This window comes from Tursiops truncatus, chromosome 18, assembly GCF_011762595.2.
Source record: "Tursiops truncatus isolate mTurTru1 chromosome 18, mTurTru1.mat.Y, whole genome shotgun sequence".
Lineage (NCBI taxonomy): Eukaryota > Metazoa > Chordata > Mammalia > Artiodactyla > Delphinidae > Tursiops > Tursiops truncatus.
In genome coordinates, this window is record NC_047051.1 from 54044159 (window position 1) to 54057980 (window position 13822).

Sequence of the window (13822 nt, forward strand, 5' to 3'; positions counted from 1 at the left end):
CTGTAACTGACATGAAAGTATTAGTGCTAAATGAAAGAACCCACCTGAAAATACAACTATACTTATTGTGGGTTTTAAAATCCCACTTGCCTCAAAATTTACAGGCTTTTATTCCCCTGCTCTCCATGTAATCCAGATGTATGTCATGAAGTCCTCCAGGCTGACAGCCAGCGATGTTGGGAATCACTTAATTCTAAGGGTTTATGGGTATATCTACTCTGTTTATGATCACATCAGGCAAGTCTGAACACACATATCATATAAGATATTTTAGTTTATCCTCATACTAACTAAAAATTTAGTTTGTGATTCAACTTTGGTAAATACTCTATGAGGAACTACAAAGGCATCCACTCAAATAGAGATCATAATGTCAGTTTTAACCATGCCTATCAGAGGCTTAGTCATAGAGACATTTACGCTTAAGTACTAATTCTCTCCAAAGTCAGCCATGATAGCCCAGCTCCCTCTTAGGACTCCAAACTTTATTTTTCCATCTCTTTTTTCTCCTTCTGTGATAATCTTTGCTCTTCCTTTTTCTTATAGTTGTTACAGCTATCATTAATTTTTATTATTTTTAAGGCATGTCTACTGATATAGAGTAAAAGTTACATTTTAAAATTTGTATTATTGTTGGTTTCTGGCAACAAACATTTTGAATTCCAGTCCTGTCATATAATGTATTTATTAATTTTCTCAGCTACTTGTATTAGTATGCATGCCTATTTTTAAGACAGGAATTTATTGTAAGAATATTGAATGGTACTTAGGGAAAAGTCCTGGATAACACCAAAATAAATCCTCCTTCTTATTAAGATTATTCTATTGATCACCACTCAAGTTATAGGTCATTTAATTATCTATTAGGCAACACTGTCTTTTCCATTTATCAAATTACTTGAAAGATACAATATACTTATTCATTGTTAAATTCATTGATAAGTAATACTTATATAAATTGATAGAGGTGACAACTCTATATTTTCTACCTTTTTAAAACAAGGAAATGTATAACATGTTGCATGTTTTCTGTCTACAAAATAATTTGTTTTCCATGATAAATATAGGAAGTTAAAATAAGAAGTATGATTTCTGTGCTTGTCTTATCTGCCAAAGCTGTATCAAGGTCAAGGTCTACATTAAGATTTGACCTCAAAATTCTGAGTCATACCAAGATAACCATAGAAAAAAATTAAAAACATCGTCTTGAGGCAAATATGAATACATTACTTCTGTTTTAAATAATGTCAGTCTTCAATTATATTTCAAATATTTGATTAATTTTGTTTTTCATGTACATTAAAACATATATAGGACTGAGGTAGAAAGAAAATTTTATAGGCTTACATAAAAAATTGAATCATGTATCCCTAATATTGAGAGTACTAATAATGTTTTTATGGTAACATTTATGTGTCTCGTCAAATAAACTTCCCCCTGCCTTTAATACAATTAGGTAGTTATTAAAAAAACAATAAGGAAAATGTAATCTATACCAGGCACTAATGTTCATATTATTTTCTTATTCTGACAGTTAAATTCTTAAAACAATATTTAGGTTAATTTATTATAACTTAAGGAAGTTTACAATAAGTAAAAACATATACCTGTTCTTTACTTAAGATCAACTCAAATCAAAGAGGGATTTCAGCCAATGAGATGCAATGAGGGATTATAGAAAAATTAACAGAGGAAGTACAGAATACCTTAAATAGGTAATTATGACCTAACTTATATTTGTGAAATGCAACTATTAAGAGTAAATGTTTATAAGGGATATGCTAATTACTTTTACTCTATTCTACCCACTAGAAGCAAGTCACTATGCGCATAATGGTTACTTAGGGAAGGAGAGAGGGGTCTGTGATTGGCATGGCTTGTGTAGGAGAACCTGTGAAGTGGCTGCCAAATTTCTTTTCCTTGACCTAGTGATAATTGCCTTATAATACTTGATTAAGCTATATGTTTCCATTGATTTTATTTTTCCGTGTTTTATGTTACAATAAATACATTTTTAAAAGTTGTTTTAGAACTGAGTGCTGAAAAACATAAAAACTAAGTGGGCTTCTCAAATTGTTTTAGGGGCTTTACGTTACAAATAGAAAACTGGGGAAACTTGATAAGTATTAAAAGCAGAATTTAGGAGTACAACTGGTGAAAATATCATACCAGGGAAAAATAAACTCTGATGAAGTTCACAGAAAAAAGTTATATAATGCATTAATATGCAGAGTTTTCAAGTCCATGGACACATCATTGTATCCTTATACATAAAGTGAGCCAGAGGAAAAGTATGTGTCATGAATATGAAGATGCACCTGGCATAAGAACACTTTTATCATTAGCAGCATCTTCAGCTTGTAAAGAAGAAGCAACACTTCACGGATATGATTCATGGGAATTATTTGAGTGTTGACTTTTCTGAACATGCTGGAGAGGATGTGAGTAAGAGAATCTTGTTTCAAATATGCGTGTGTGTATATATATATGTGTGTGTGTATATATATATATATATATATATATATATATATTTATATTTTTATAGATCAAAGCTAAGTCAAAAGCAACAGTATGTGGCTTCCCTGGTGGCGCAGTGGTTGAGAGTCCACCTGCCAATGCAGGGGACACGGGTTCGTGCCCCGGTCCGGGGGCCCGTGAGCCATGGCCGCTGAGCCTGTGCGTCTGGAGCCTGTGCTCCGCAGCGGAAGAGGCCACAACGGTGAGAGGCCCGCGTACCGCAAAAAAAAAAAAAAAAAAGCAACAGTATGAATTCCATGATTCCCATGGGGATATTCTTCTAGTTTTCTTTTGTAAGCCAATTAGTTTATGCTGAATTCAGACCCCAACCAGTTATATATGAATTTTCAAATAAATTTGCTCCCAGAAACCTATACCTTATCACTAACAAGGTTTTGAATTCTGTTTTATTTTAGCTTCATGGCATTTGTAATCCATTTATTTGCTCTCAAGAATATTTAGACTGTTTCTACTGTTATTTCCTGTTAGAGCTTTAGTGATTTTCTAAGTTCAGCTTGAGCATGGCATGCCAAAAAAATGTTTTTATTCAGAAAATGTCTAAAAAGAAAGATGAAAATTGATGAGAAAATGTACAACGTGTCATAATTTCACCATATTTTAAGGGCATTAAAGTGAGAGATACAGTAGAGAGGGAATACATTTGACAATATAAAGAATATTTAATGGAAGACTAAGTTAAATAGATTGATAAAATGTCAGGATGTTGAGATGTTGAAGAAGAAACTGAGAAAGCTTGTTAAGCAGTAAAACTGCTCCTAAGCAAATTTCTGTATGTGCAAAATTGATCAATATTAAAATGAATGAATAAATAAAGTATGTTTTTCTTTTCTTACTCAGATATCAACGGATAACATAAGAAATGCCAATTAGATAACTAAGAAATTCTTAAAATTCAAGTGGAACATCTAATTTGCATATAAATAAAAGAGAAATATCACTTGCATCTAAGGTTATGTCAATCTGTGGGAGATTAATTCTTTCTCGCCATAATTTATTTCCACTATTTATACAAGCCACTTTATCAGACCCAGATATTTCACATCTTCCAGTACAAGCCTTCAAAGTACACAGACAAGAACTATACCAATAAATTTATTGCTTGAATAGTCTCTTATTTATATCTATTCAAGCTGGTCTGCACTGAAGCCTAGAAATGGTGGCTTTAGTTTGAAAGTTTTATTTGATTACTTTAATTGTAAATCTATGAAGCAGGATAAATTGAACTAAAAGTAATTTATGTTATTAACTTGAACACTTAGTCTAACCTTCAAATTTATTATTATATATCTTTTTATAGGAATCTGTGTCATAGTGTCATATAGTGGGCTATCGAATTCAAGTGATGAAATTTAATATCTCAATGTGCCTATAAATCATTATATAAATTCAGAATAAGCAGACTGTATAAATTTCTTACTGCAGCTGTAACAAATTACCACAAACTGTTTGAAACAACACAAATGTATTCTCTTGCAGTTCTGGAGGTCAGAGCTATTACTCCTGTAGAATCTAACAGAGAATCAGTCTCCATATCATTTCTAGTTTCTAGAGGCCACTTGCCTTCCTTGGCTTGTAGCTTCATCCTCCATCTTCAAAGCCAGCACTGTAGCATCTTCCAACATCTCTCTTTCTCTCTGTGTCTATTATTAAATAACCTTTTCACTGTCTTTTGTGCCCTTGCTTCCCTCTAACAAACACCCTTATGATTACACTGGGCACACCCAGATAAGCCAGGGTAATTTCCCCATTGAACACCCTTACTTTAATAATACCTACAAAGTCCCATTTTCTATGTAAGATAACATATTCACAAGTTCTGGAGATTAGGATTTGGACATCTTAAGGAAACTATTATTCTGTCTACCACAAAGACTATACTTCAATGAGTATCCCTATAAAAATTTACCAAATACTTAGACATTCCAGGTAACAAAATATTTCATGCGATTAAACTGGGAATAGTTGGGCATTGCTCATAATGATCTAGAGACCATGAACTTTTATCTATATTTAGGATGAAAGGCTTAGTAGAGTGACTTTGAGTAATTTAGCTGTAAGCATCTGCTTCCATATCTTTGAAATTGTCCTAAGAATATTAAGTGAAACACATGAACTGCCAATATTAAATAATTTTTGATTTAGCAAATGGCAGTTTCGTATGGTTAAAAATAATATATCTTTGCACTTGTGTTGTGATAATTACATAAGAAAATATATAAAATAGGATTAGCAACATACTTGAAAAATGGTACACATGCAATGTAACTACTACAATTTTATATAGAACTGACATATTTATTACATGCAGAAAGACTTCTAATTCTTGATCACAGAAGAGATGCTAAGAAGCCATACAAAAACATAGAATGTCTCATCTGGAGAGAAACAGGATATCAAATGAATCCTAGAGGGCGTAGTTGGTATGAAAATGACCCCAAAGAGAGGGCAAATGCATAGGGCAGTAGAGGGAGGAGAACATAGATGATTTGCAAATTTGTATTGCACTTTTTGAAGAGATTTCTCTTGTTTTAATTTTATTTTAAGATATAATTTTCATGAAGCCAGGTAGTTGGAAAAATAGTTCTGAGATAATTATGACCATATGGACAATATAGTCCACTAACTAAACAGCTGGCACAGAAAAAGTAACCTCTCTGCTTTGCTTATAACCTTGCCAGAATCTTTGTAATATGCCATGGACTGAGGTTATTGTTGAAAACGTTTTCATGTTTTAAACTAAGATGGTAAGTAAAAAGCTCATTAATGCTTTCTATCCGTCCAGAAAAGTTGTTTTCAGGTGTAAGCTCTAAAATTTGTGATACTTATTCAGTCTGGGCAGTGTAATATCTCCTAGTGAGTGTTTATATATATATATTTTTTTTTCCCCTCATATCTCAAGTAAGAAGTTGAATTAGTTTTATTATTTCTAATGGTACCTGTTCTTTAAAATATAGAAATCAGTTTCAGGTGGATATTGGTGGAGATTTGCAATGAAGTTTCATTGGTAGTCATTTTCTTGGTCTGAAATTGTTTAAGCACTTAAGCATTTACTGAAGCCCATTTTCATCTAAAAGTCATGTTTACTAATATAAAAATATGATATGTTTATTGCTTTTATTTAGATGGAATTTAACAAATAGAGAGAGTTCAATCCTTTTAATTGGAAGGTTAAAATAGAGTAAGAAATGATAATTGTAATAATGCTAATGTATTGAGTACTTACCTTGTTTCATTCAGTGTTTCAAATTTCTACATAATTTACTTCATTTACTTTTTATTCCAACGTTATGAGGTGGGAGGTACTAATTTTCTCACTTTACAGATAAAAATCGAGGCATAGAAAAATAAATTAACTTACCCACAATCATACAAGTTTCTATCCTCAGTCTCCATTGGGGCGGAAGCATGAAGCTTTGGGAAAGCTAAGGAAGAAGTTAGAGTGAAGTCATAAAATAGGTTGTCACTGATTGCATAAGATATAATAAAGGAGAGTTGGATGATAAAAGAATAATCTCAGAAAAAATGGCAAACTCACAGGAGTTCTTTTCTGTTTTTCCTCTACTCCACACTACTGTGAGAAAGCAAACCTGCATAAATGTATCTAGTCTTTTACACCAATATTTTTCTAGGATGGGCTGTTCCAAACTTCAAGATGGAGGTGTATATTCAGATGCTCAAATTTGGAACCACTTTCTCCAATTAGCCTATGAAGGGTGGCAGAATACGCCACCCAAAAATATGCCACTTTGGCATAAGGATTATTTTGAGCTAAAGGGACTTGAGAAATAGCAGATGCTAGAAAAACATTCTAATCTCCTCTTTTCTTCCTGAAAAGAGGAGATTAAAAACTCCATGAGAAAGATGGAGAAAAGAAACTTTCTTTATCAGGGAGTCAGACTCAAGAGAAAATCAGAGAACTTGTTAAAATAATTAATCTCTTCCTTTAGGCTCCACGTAGTTTAGTTACATTTCTACAATTGTCTCTGTCTGTTCCACCTTTGCTTAAAAATATTTAGGTTTTTGCCATTTCTTTCAGCCTTCATTAAGAGAGCTCTACTGTCATGTAAAACTTAAATTGGTATGCTTTTCTCTTGTTAATCTGTCTTATGTCAGTTTAATTCTTGGTTCCAGCCCAACACCCACCTTCACCTCTCAACGCAAAGCAGACATTTCTATTAACCTGACCCACTATCTCTCTACTCTTTGTGACTAGTAAGAGGATAAAGGATTGTTAGTTATTAAATCTCCAGAGTACAATATTTTTTGGTATGCTAATATAAATTACTATTTTGAGAACTTTTGGAAAGGATAAACTTTGTCAGAATTTTTTCTTTAATTCCTATAGTTTCATTCCTTTAACTGTTAACCTTGAAATTCTTAAGACAAAATAATGGAATATATGAACATATAGTTGTGTAGACACAATTCAACTAACTATATATCCATTTTCCTCCTTGAAACTAGAATAGATGAAATGTAAATAGGTTGATAACAAATCTCATCAAAATAAGAAACAATTCATATTTAGGAAGTGGCTTTATAAAATATTTTATTCTAGTGACACAGATATGTAACTTCAGATCCAGACAAATCCCTGGTAAATACCAGAAATCATCCAGATGACATTTTAATACCAGTAGGAGTTGTGATCTATACTGATGGAAAATAAAGAGGGAATAGTGCTCAATCAAATCATTAAAAAAAAGGATTGCCACAGAATTATGTAAAGATGTAAAATCTAATGAAATGGTACCAAACTCTTATTGGAGCCAAATAGGAAACTTAAAATTCTAACACTGGAAAATATAAAATGTGCCCAGATGATAAAGATTAAGTTTTTTCAGTATGTGTGCATGTGTGGGAGAGGCTTAGACATCTTTATCTCCCAGCTCAAACGTAAGACTTAAGTATTGATACAACTTGAACACAGGGATATGAACATTATCTGGCAAAAAAAGTAGCCTCACTAACCCGAGCTGTTAACCTCAAATCACTTGTATCAATTCCAGTTTACCTAGAATGTTGTATTTATAGCCTTAAGGTTCAGGGTCTTTTAACCCTGGAGAGGTTTAGAATAAAATACAGAGATGATGGTGTAAGTCATACACACATTAATAATATATGGTTTTGGTTAGCAATGATATCTGTACTTAGGATTAAAATAGTATGATTAAGATAATTAGCTATAATTCTTAAAATTTAGTTTGGTAATTCTATTTACAATGTGTAACTGAGTGACAGATTTCACACTTAGATTTTAATTTAAGAGTTCTATGATTATTTTACTGTCTGCAAACAACATTGAAATGTTGAAGACAGCTTGAGATGCAAAGTATTTATAATTTACTTTATTATATTTACTCTTGTGGGTTAAATAATTATAATTAAAGTATCAATGATTGAGATTTTAAGAGAACATAGTGTTCATTAAAAAAAAATCCAAATGCCCTGGTTGTGTTAGAGTAAATTGTAGTAGTTTATTTACTACTCTAGAGAGTATCATGTAATTTCTTCTTTCTCTCCCTCTGAAGTTAGATTTAGATTCTCTTAGGCTAAGGTCTTTGATTAGTGTCCTTATAGAAGTCACTGAAATTATCTGAGCAACAAATGACATCACCTGCAAAATGAAACTCTTAAATCAGGTGACTTTTAAATGCTCTGGCACCAAGCATCAAAAACAAACATAAACATGAAGACTATAAGCCAAAGAATCAGATCTGCTAAAGAACAATTTAAAAAAAAAAAAAAAGGTAAAATCATATTCTTACACATAGCTGAGGAGAGATTTCTTCCTACAGAGACAAGAGGTGAATGACAAGGAGTTGTGAGAGGCTGGGAGTCTTTGAGGTGCCCACCCAACCAGAGAGGAGAGACCTCACTGAGCACCTTGGTCATTCAATTGAGACCTCAAAAAGGCCACTCTTTACCTCATCTTTTTGGAGTTTGAAATTATTTCTTGGAAGTGTATTCTGAACATGTTAAAGATTGATTTAGACTACTCCTTTATCAGTTGGACTATGATTGTTTCACTTTTCACTCAGTAAGATAGCTAAAATAATCAATTTCCTCAGACTTTAGAACATTTAAGTGCTTGTATCTGCAGCTGAAGATTGTCTAACTACAAAAAATTCTGTTTCCAAATGTGAATATTTGATTTTAGATGTGTACATTATGTGTTCTGTTCCTGAAAATTATCAGTTTAAACTTTTACAGATTTAGTGTCATGATTCTAAACATCTAACCTGATTTTAAAATCATAGCTTAAAATCTCATAAGCTGAAATCATTTTTTATTAAAAAAAATGTAGAAAGTTTCTGCTAGGTATTGGAATGGCTTTATTTATTCATCTTTGAGAAGCTGAGGAGGACAATTAGCCTTCAGGTTAAACATGCACACATACATACACACATAAACATGTGCATAGTCATTAGCATTCACATTTCATGGACCTAGTAGAAGTCCAAGTGTCAGTTTCCAAATGCTTAGCCAGAGCATTCCTTGGAGAGAGTTCTCATTAATTGCAACGTTTTTTGTTTGGTTGGTTGGTTTTTGTTTTTCCTGAAGAGTAATTTATGCATATTTACTATAGAGAGTAGAGATAAAGGCTGGAGACTAATGATCTATCTTCACGCCTCCAATTCTTTCATCTCAAAATTCATGTTGCTTTAATGTTTTTCAATTCCTTTTTTCATTGCTATAGTTTAATATTCCACTTCTAATAGTTAAAATTAATATTGTTTTATAATGATTAGTATTCTTTTTACCTAGTTTTTCAATATTTTAATTATGTTATAATGATTTAATTATATGTTTAATATATTTGAAATACAAATATGTTCAGTTTAATTGAAACCTGAAGAATCAGATAATGATCTCCACTTGGCTTTTCACAAGTATTCTCAGATGTATCTGACTAAGGCACTAGATTTAAGAGAAAACAAACCTCAGGGGCATTTTATGCCCCTGTGGCTTTCTGTCCCTCAGCTCTGGGGTTATTTTTGACTTACCCATTTCAATCTACTGCAAATGCTTTCTCTGTGTAGCTTGCACCAGTCTGAAATACTGGAAATCTGGATTTCCATTTTTCATTGTTCCATTTGGATTCTCTAACTTGACTTCAGTCTGTACTCTTTGGCACAACATACCTGCAATTTTGTACAATTCTGCGCCTGGCCATTTTTTGTTTGTTTGGTCTTTTGTTTCCTTACAGTGAGTGGTACCTATATTAATTTCCGATTGCTGTTGTAACAAATTACCACAAACGTAGTAGCTTTAAAAAACACAAATTCATTTTCTTACATTTTGGTGGACCAGAAGTTCAAAATTAGTTTCCCTGGACTAAAATCAAAGTGTCAACATGTTGATTCCTTCTGGAGGCTCTGAGCAATAATTCATTCCATTTTAGCTGACTGTATTCTCTGACTTGTGGTCCCTGTCTCCTTCTTTATAGTGTTACTGAACCAAGTTTGTTTGCCTAATGCACAGCAGGCCAAATGCTGAGACATCAAGGTTTGCAGCAGAGAAAGATTTTATTTACAAGGCAGCCAAGACAGGAGACAGGAGAACAAGTCTCAAATCTGCCTCCCCAAAGAAAAGGGGCTCACCATATTTATGCAATAAAACTGAGGCATGGAGAGCATGGGGAAAGGTAATTGGCGACAAGAAAAAGGGTGATATAATCATTGTTATGCACTGAAGAAACTAAGCTACAGGCTTCTTCATGGGATGCATGCTCAGAAAATGGCAGCTTTAGCATGCTCTGAGGGTGGAGTTTTTGGCCCTCTGATGTCAAAAGGTCATTGAGTGGCCACTAACATATGCCCCATTGGAGGGTTGGTGGTCTTTTTTTTTTTTTTTTTAATTTATTTTTGGCTGCGTTGGTGTTCGTTGCTGTACGCGGGCTTTCTCTAGTGGTAGTGCACGGGCTTCTTATTGCGGTGGCTTCTCTTGCTGCAGAGCACAGGCTCTAAGACTCTAGGGCGCCTGGGCTTCAGTAGTTGTGGCACATGGGCTTAGTTGCTCCATGGCATGTGAGATCTTCCTGGACCAGGGTTCGAACATGTCCCCTGCATTCTCAGGTGGGTTCTTAACCACTGCGCCACCAGGGAAGTCCCGGGTCGGTGATCTTAACCAGTCTTAATTGTCTCAAGCTCAAACTCAACACAGCTGATTCTAAGTTCCTGGAAAACAACTCAGGCAGATGTTTTATTGTTTAGGCTATGTGACACTTGGAGGACATGCAAGCATTTGTAAAAAATAATGTGCGATTGATCATTGAAGGCAGGTTACAGGTGTGATGGATCTAAATGATGATTACCCTTGGTTTCCATAGTTCATTAATCTCAGCTTCCAACATCTAATCACCTTCTTCTCTTCTGTACTTGAGTCTCCTTCTGGCTCCCTCTGGCTTTATAAGGGCACTTGTGATCACATTTAGGGCTAACAGATAATCTAGGTTAGTACCGTACCCTATCTCAAGACCTTTAAAGTGTATTCTTTTTAAGTTTAAGAATGAGATAAAGATTACCACTATCATGATTACTTAACATGGTCCTGACCAATGCTTAAAGGTTGTGGCTAATACTGTAATATTAAAGGTCCTGGCCAATGCTGTAAGGAAAGAAAAACAAAAATAGTAAGGGTTTTAGCATGAGGAAGAAAGAGATAATTTGTCATTATTTGAAGAGTATCTGTAAAACCAGGTACAGAATCAATGTCTTTAAAATTAATTAGAGTTCAAAAGGAACATCTCCAAGATCAATTTAAAATTCAATATTATTTTACTTTATCATGAAAAACCCAATACAATATAATTTTTAAACATTAGATATTGTGGTGGCTTTGCATTCTGCCAGTCTACCAAAGTTGGAATACTATTTTGAAAAATTCCTCTTTAGGTTCAAAATATGGTCAGCTATGATAGAAATTAGCATGAGGCTTGGAAGGTTGAAATAAAGCAGAAAACATTTTTAATGCTCTGACATTTGGTGTCAGTTTTGTATTTTTAAATTAAGGTGTGTACATTGTTTTCTGGACACAATGCTATTGCATACATAACAGGCCACAGTGTAGTGTAAACATAACTTTTATATGCACTGGGAAACCAAAAAATTCATGACTTGCTTTATTTCCACATTTGCTTTATTGCGGTGGTCTAGAACCAAATCTGCACTATGTCCGAGGTATGCCTGTATACTCATTCTGTTTTATGCAATTAATTTTTTAATTCAATCCTATTAAATAAAAATTCCATTTGTATATGTACTTAGAAACTTTATAAACTTTTCCTAAAATATATTTGGAAGAATAAAAATTCAGAAATAGCTAGGTCAATTACAATATAATAGGTATAAGTAGTTAAATTTCTTTAACAGATATTAAGACATTTCACAAAACCATAGCAATGAAAGTATGTTTTCATTCAAGGATCATGGTAAAGTTTTGATTGCAAAGTTGAAGTGGAAGTGATTTAGATACTATATCTGATCAGTATCCCATGAGGGTTGGCTAACTTGCATCTTCATAAAAATTCTATAGTCAGATATGTGGTAATGATTGAGCCAACATAACATTGATAATCAGACCTAAAAATCAGTATTTGGGGCTTAATTCATTTTTATATGTAATAGTTTTCCAGATCTGTTGTACCAAACTACCATCTACTTAGTAGCTTAAAAATCTGCAAATTTATTATCTTACAGTTCTATAAAAGTTGGATAAGTGTCTTAGTGGGCTAAAATTAAGGTTTTGGCATACCTACCTGGGTTCCTTTTTGGAGAATCCAGGGCCCTTGCCTTTCTAGATTCTAGAGATCACCCACATTTCTTCCTACATCTTCAATGGTATTGCATCCCTCTGGCCATTCTTCAGTGGTCACATCTCCCTGTAACTCTGAACTCAGCCAAAGAATGTTCTACAAATTTAATAACCCATTTGCCTAGATTTAACTCCTTTGGGTAATGCAAAATAATTTCACAACCTCAGTGTTCATAACTTAATTTCATCTGCAGTCCCTGTTGCCAGATGAGGTAATGTATTCTCAGGTTCCAGAGATTAGGATGTGGACATTTGAGGAAAGTGTTTTCTACTTATTACACATGTAGTCAATTAAAGTGACAAAATGAAGAGGAAATATGAAAAGGAAAACCAATCTCAGAAAGTTCCCTACTGCAATGCAAGAACCCTCAGCGTTTTTAGATCTATGGATTTTCTCCCACTGGAGTGGTGCATGAAGCCTCTTCACTCTCCCAATATGGAATGTCAAGTCCTTCGCTAGAGCATCTGACCTTACTTTGACCAAAATTCTTGTACCAGATGACATCCAAAATTTTACTCTATGCTCCTGGACTTATCACCATAGTAATATTTCCAAAAAGCTAGGGGCCTGATTGAGACTGATAATGAGCAATTTAAATCATAGTTCTATTCCAATTCATGTGATTTTGTTTTCTTTAGAAGCACCTTACTTCTTGCATATGGATAAAACAGATGGTCGCCTTTAAATAGAGCTGATATAAACTTAGATGATAAAAATGTAATATTTTTTCAGAGAACCCACCCTATTCAGAGTATATCAGTAAAGTGAGATCTGAAGAAAATAGAGAAATAAATGAAGTTGATAATGGATAATGTGTGATTGTGTTAGAGGATGGAAAACCTGATTTAAAAAAAGAGCAATGGAGAGAAGGTACTTGGATAAGCAAGTTAAGAGGTTGCAATTGAAAAGTTTGTTTTGAGTTTGTGATTTAAGAGATGACTCACTTTGGATGATGAAAAATTCAAGTTTGAGACTGGATATGGGTTGTGGAAGTAAAGTGGAAGGGAAAGATTGTGATGGATGGACCATTCACATGGATGTTTAAATAATACATGTTAATGGGAGTTTTAATACAGTAGAGGAATGTGATACAGGAGTTTAAGCTGTTAAGGGATGATAAGGGGTTAACAGAAGGTAAATTAATGGTCCTCATATGAAGGCCATGGGAATGCAATAGATACAACACAATACTTAGAGAAACCAGCATTTTTACCAAGTGATAGAAAAATAATATTTTGAAAATGGTGTTTGGAAGCAAGGGTGATACCAATGCCATCTCCATACCCTAAGTTATAGGTAGCATGAAAGAAAAATAATACAGTCAAGTGATAAGAAAAATAACAACCATAGGTGATAGTAGTCTGTTAATAAAAACAAAGATTAATATTCAGAGGAACATCTGTTGACCATAAATTGAAGTTTTAAAGTACATTCTAGAAAAGTTGGTCAGTTGAGTGAAAGGAAACT

General features: G+C 33.6%; 1 long non-coding RNA gene across 1 annotated transcript in view; it reads right to left on the reverse strand.

Annotated features, from left to right (window-relative positions):
* Nucleotides 1-5893: 5893 nt before the first annotated feature.
* LOC117308864 (uncharacterized) overlaps nucleotides 5894-13822 on the reverse strand; it is a 58651-nt gene continuing 50722 nt past the window's right edge. Inside the window, exon 4 of the long non-coding RNA XR_004523123.2 lies at nucleotides 5894-5960. This is a non-coding gene — a long non-coding RNA (uncharacterized lncRNA). The remainder of the gene's footprint in view (nucleotides 5961-13822) is intronic.